The sequence below is a fragment of the Phallusia mammillata genome, chromosome 7 (genome assembly GCF_965637545.1).
Source record: "Phallusia mammillata chromosome 7, kaPhaMamm4.hap1.1, whole genome shotgun sequence".
Classification (NCBI taxonomy): domain Eukaryota; kingdom Metazoa; phylum Chordata; class Ascidiacea; order Phlebobranchia; family Ascidiidae; genus Phallusia; species Phallusia mammillata.
The window spans coordinates 22,819,621-22,825,620 of record NC_137258.1 but is presented as its reverse complement, the minus strand read 5'-3'; positions in this window follow the sequence as shown (position 1 = coordinate 22,825,620).

Below are 6,000 nucleotides of genomic sequence, written 5' to 3'. Positions count from 1 at the left end.
CGTTTGTAAGGTTACCATCGTCTGGCGAATACGTTTAAAACAAAGCTAAAGCTGCATTTTAACTGTGGTTAACATTATTATGCGGCTGTTTTTACACAATTTATGCAATGATAACACCGTAACTTGGTGTTTTCGTCAAATGCAAGTATACCACTGTGTTTGTCTATCAGCACAGTCTGAAGTTCACGACCACCGAGTCAATACGAGTCGATAAAAAGTTTAAGCGGCAATTCGATACCACATCTGTAAGGTTGTTCTCTTAAAAGAACTTTTAAATTTGGCATGTATGATTTCAGACCATGTTGAGTAGACGGTCAAATCCTTAGTTGTACTGTATTTGCCCAACTAGGCACTCGTATTTGAGTACAGAATTGGTTTCATAATCTTCAGTGTATGGTAAACGAAATGCCGCGCAGTACTTCCATGCAGTGGGTATCATCAGAATATTTGATCCATGCAGTGGGTTATCATTTTTCGGTCAGTAATGTAAATTCGTATTTTCACGAGTTATGCAGACAAATTCTTGCCATTTGTCATGTCATAAATTAAACACTTGTGTTCAAATTTCACCGCGAGTTATGTTGGTAAACTACAGTTTTAAGAGTGTTTTTTAAATAACAAGTATACCTGTTGTTTCATATGAAGTTGTAATAAAGTGATATTAATATTGCATTGCTCAAATCTGTTCTGAACCCGGCTTATTATACTTCAACAAGAATAGTTGTTTGATGATGTCCAATTAGGACGGCCATGACAGGCATAATACCTATGCTTTCGAAGAAGATCATTTTGAAAACCGAAGAGCATTCCATGACCGAAATTACCATCGTTGTATCAGTTTTCCGTCGGTATAGATAACACGCCCAACGATCAAAAACGGAAACAAGCTGCCAAAAGTACCAGAGAAAGCCCACCACAAATACACATGGACGTCCAGCTAAGAGTAATTAACTTATTGATCTGTTTATACTAATTCAATTCAGGGGTTACAAACCACTCACTATTATAAGGGCTGCAAGGACGCGGAATTATCAGGTAAGGGAGCAATTGCAATTTTGCGAAAATCTTTCAGTCTAAGAACTAGTTGTTGATTTTAAAGGGTGCCAACAACGAAACTATTTTAATAAAGAAATACAGTTTTGTTTGGAAAATAAACTGTATCTTTCTACAGTTGCCGCCTTCCGACATATGCCCAGCTCCGGTACAAGTCAGTGTATCAGAAGTTGACATCGGGGATGAGAAAATGATTAGAAAAGTTTGCAATCCCCCGGTTGGAAATGAAATATCGGTATCGGAAGCCCATGCAAGGCGCCGGGCTTTAGACTGGGACGATCCGGGTTTCGGGCCAAGGGCATTTATATGAAATAATTCCTAATGTTGTGTGTGTTTTTACTGTTAATATTGATAATATTTTCTAATTAGAATTGTCAAAAAATGTTCGGGTAGTGTGTTAATTATTACAATCGTTTATTTATTGATTGTTGTATAGCTTTTGCTTGCAGAAAAAGTTCTTAAAACGCACTACCTGACGTTTTTTGGCAACTCTAATTCTGTTTTGTTTGTTAGTTATTTCTAATGTGATCCTGAACTCCATATAATAGTAGAACTTTATTTCAATTTTAGTGCAAATTTGATGATTAATATTTCGCAAACAACTTTTTGTTTTAGCAAAACGCCATTTATTTAACCAAACATTTTCCGTGGTGCCATATATTTTAGGCGCTGGGACGTTTTATCATGTGCATTATGTCTGTGCTAAACTGGTATATTTGGACCCTAATTTTAAAATAGTTTTGCCAAAAGCAAAAAATCGGTGCTAATTCAATTGTTGCCCATTTTTGATCATTCGTTTCAGGTCTTACAACTTATTCTTGGCAAACAAAGTTATGTAGTATGTAACGTGCTAAAAAGCTTCTCGTTGCAAAAGTGCCCTACTTGTAATAACTACAAACATACTACAAAATCGCAAATACCGGTTTATCTCATACTAAGTCACCAATAACGTCAAAGTTCATTCAACAGAACAATTACCTTGATATTGTAGTTGTTACCTACATCTAGGTTATAGAATTTCATTCCGTTAAAAAAATAACAACCCAAGTCACGAAACATTTTAATCTAATTTTACATCCCAGTGGTAGACACCATTTACATTATACTTGATTGAGTATTCTTTCGGCACATTGATATGCCTTTTAAAGTGTACAGTAATGTGTTTTTATTGTTTGCCCTTTGCCCAACGCGCATCTTACTGACTGTCTTTGGTGGGTCGAAAAGACATTCCTGGGGCCTTTCAGGCCATAAACATTATTTTACCCAGCCGCAATAATGTGATGCATTTATTTTGCCTTTTTGATGCACAAACAATTTATTTGGCCTATTCGATGCACAAAAAACTTGTTTGGCCTATTTGATGCACAAACAATTATTTGGCCATTTAATGCACAAACAATTGATTCTGCCGTTTCGATGCTCAAGCAATTTCACTGACGGCACTGTCGCCCAAAAAAAGCGGAACCAGAATTATATCCAGCAACGGTTGCAAAGGTTCGACGCTGAAACGGAGACAACCGAAACGAAACAAAAACTCCGGCGCAAGCCTAAACACTGGTCGCTATGACGAGGCTGACGTCAAGAAATCTGATCTAGGTGGGCGTTCCGAACACAACACAAACAATCCGAAGTTCAACCTTATATGGAAGAGTATGTGTGACGTGTCAAATTCTCGAGGTCTTTTGTGCACTTCGCACAAGATCGATCTCAGTCCACAAAGTTCCACAATACTTGAAACAAGTTGCAACATTCTGCACCAAGCAAGACAATAACACCGGTAAGATCACTTCAAAATGTTTTTTTTAAACCAGCGATTCTTAAGAAGAGGTTTGTAAATATGCATTCGTGGTTAAACATTATTTAGCAAACATGGGTGTACAAGTAAAGCCGTATTGTAAACTGTATCAAGACCTTGTACCAACTGTCAACAATATGTTTAGACATCATTACCAAGAAGAATCGCTTATACCACGGCCGAAAGAATCGTTAAATTGTTGTCGCAAGGCTGAGCCTAGGCTTGCCGTGCCTATGCGGACATATTATGTCTGTTACGTGACAAACCATGGATTCAGTTACATTGGACCACTAACAATATGCCTGATTTGTGCCTGTTTCGATTTCATCATCGTTGAAAAATACTTAACTATGTTATTTTATTTGAAGTCATTGCGTATAAGGTAAACATAAAATGTGGCCGAATCGAATAAACGCAAAAATTGCAAATTGGCGCCCATTGCCATTCAAAACCACAGAAATCGATCGAACCAATCAAAAGGCCTCAGCAAATCACGTGGCCTAAGCAATTACACTAAGCACTTCGAACATTCACAAACTCAAAACAAAGATTAAATTGCACAGTGACATACGTTTTTTCATTACATGACGAAACAACGTACGACTTAATTTGAGACGTTTCTCCGTTATTGGTTACATTATTTGCTACAATAGCTTTACGGAACCGATACACAACCGACACTAATTAAAACATTTGTTTGCCCCTTGAAATGATTGTGACAACTTCAACGAAAACAAAATGCAACCTACTCACATAGGCTGTGACGATAAAGTGGGTTTCTGGTTTAGCGGAACTGATCCGCCACGAAAGCAAGTCGCAATGTTCCGAACCTGTTTAAAAGGGTAGTGTCATCAGCCATTTAAATATGGGCGTACGTGACCAACACCCAGGGCATCATGGCTTTTTACCTATTTGCTACTTCTCTGCGGCGTTTTAAACCCTTTTGCGACCCTGTTAATACACTTGTTGCAACACTTGGAATTTTTTAAAAGCCTTGAGCGAATTTTAAATCATTTAAGATATATCAAGCGCAACAAAACAAATAACAATATTTGTTTGCCATGGTCCATGTGTAGGTTACCACCTTTTAGATTTATCGATGTTAAATCTAATTCAAAAACATTGATTTACAATACATCCTTCTGTCAAAGGTTTTCGGCGTTCATTTCTCGACATGTATGACCGTCAGGGTGTGGACTTTGGCCACTTGCTCAAAAAAGAGGAACTGAAAATTAAGACTGAAACTTATGGATGTTCACCAGGTATTCATTGATGTCTCACAATATTTAGGACTTAAAAATAAATTTGACGTAATTAATTTAATTTTTTTTTAGTGGATTTAAACAATTTCTGTGTAACAGTTGGTAACTTTGGTTGCACTTAAAATTATGTTACAAGCGCTTGGAGTTCACTAAATAGATTTTTCAGGCAAAGGCATTTGTCAAACTCTCGACTTTTACGAGTAAAGTGGGGGCTTTATTCGAGTTTAAAACCAAGTTATTTTTCAAATTATAAACAGACTTTACACGTTGGAACGACATTCAGCCAAGATACCTCTTTATTGTACCTTGTTTGAGTCAAGATTTGGTTTAAAACGCGTATGGGGCGTTTTTTTTTTCAACTAAAACTTTTTTGTTTTCAACTGCTTTTTGTCGGTATGAAATAAACAATACATCAATGATTGCTTGTAATAGGCTTCTTGGACTGTTTAACGATATTGGACAATGATCTTAGTAGGTCATTTTGGAGTTGTTTAAATAAGACCTTGTTAATGTGTGATCGCACCGATTTGCCTTTAGTAGACTCCTAAACAAACAAAGTTTGACGAAGCGAGTCTGTGTACAGGGGCTCGTCCTAAGCAAAGCTAGGTCCGTTTGCACTCACGTAATGTGTGTACCTACGCAGGCAATGGAAAAACTAATGTAACTTTCCTATTCTTGCAGACAAACGGCATATAGTCCATAAATAGCTATGTATGATTTGCGATTTGAAACGCCCAGCTCGCCAGACAACAACGAGGTGGTGATTTGCGCGGGGATCTCCCTGGGTATTTACCGCGGGCTTTTAGGTTTGTTCAACAATAGGCCCTACGGCTATTGTGCGTCCGGAACTTCAAGGATACGTCAAAATTTGTGTAAAAACATGTCCGAAGATTTTAAAAAAAATGCCCGAAATGACCAGAAATAAAATTGACAAGTTATTGCCTTTTTTCTCCGTTTCACAAAAAATATAACATTTCCTAACAATACAAACTTATTTGTTTAAACCTTATAATTAAAAAACAGCGACTTTGGGCAGATTGGAAGTGGCAACGACAGGGTACTTATCACTTGTTTTAACTTCGCTGGGGCAACAAAGCTCACTCTCTCCGTTCCCCCCTATCCCAGGGCGCCAGTGCTCTCACTGGTTCCTCTTTTTACGCTCCAGGAGCAACGATGCTCTTTCTTGCTCTATTCGGTATTAAGCGACAGTGTATAGCGCTACTAGGCTGCGCTTTTGTCGACCAATTGGGCTACTTTGTGACATCGAGTTGCGGGCTGCGCCTCACAGCGAAAAAATTCGGGTGCTGCCTTTCCGCAGTACACGAAACCCCCTACTGAATAGACCAGCAGCCATAGTAACCCTTCCTTCTTTACAATTTTTGTACCTTAATTAAAAGCATGATACATCAGGTTGCTATAAAAAAATGCCATCACAAGCTAAAATTCGTTTGGGGGTCCGGACCCCCCCCTTTTCAAAAAGTTGTGCGTAAATTAAATAGGCCAAAATCGTTCCGTTTACCACTGCGTGATAACAGGGAGTCGTTATCTCAAAGACGCAAGCCTTCAATCTCTTGTATTCGCTTGTTATCTAATCGCCATTTGTGACGTAACAAGGGTTTAATAAGGAGGTTTTTGCGCTAACAATCGGAAAGTTACGTTCCGGCTAGGACGCTGGTAGCAGTTTCTTGCTAAGTGGTAACTGCACTAAGTGCAACATATCAAACTGTTTTAACAATGTAAAAGGGTTAAATACGTGTAATGTTGTGTTGCTTTGATCCGCCAAACACGTAATAGTTTGTCAAAACATTAGATCGATGTAAATCGAGTTATGTTATTAGGGTAATTTGTTACTTGCCAGGCACAATTTATGCCTTCTGCAGTTACCACCTT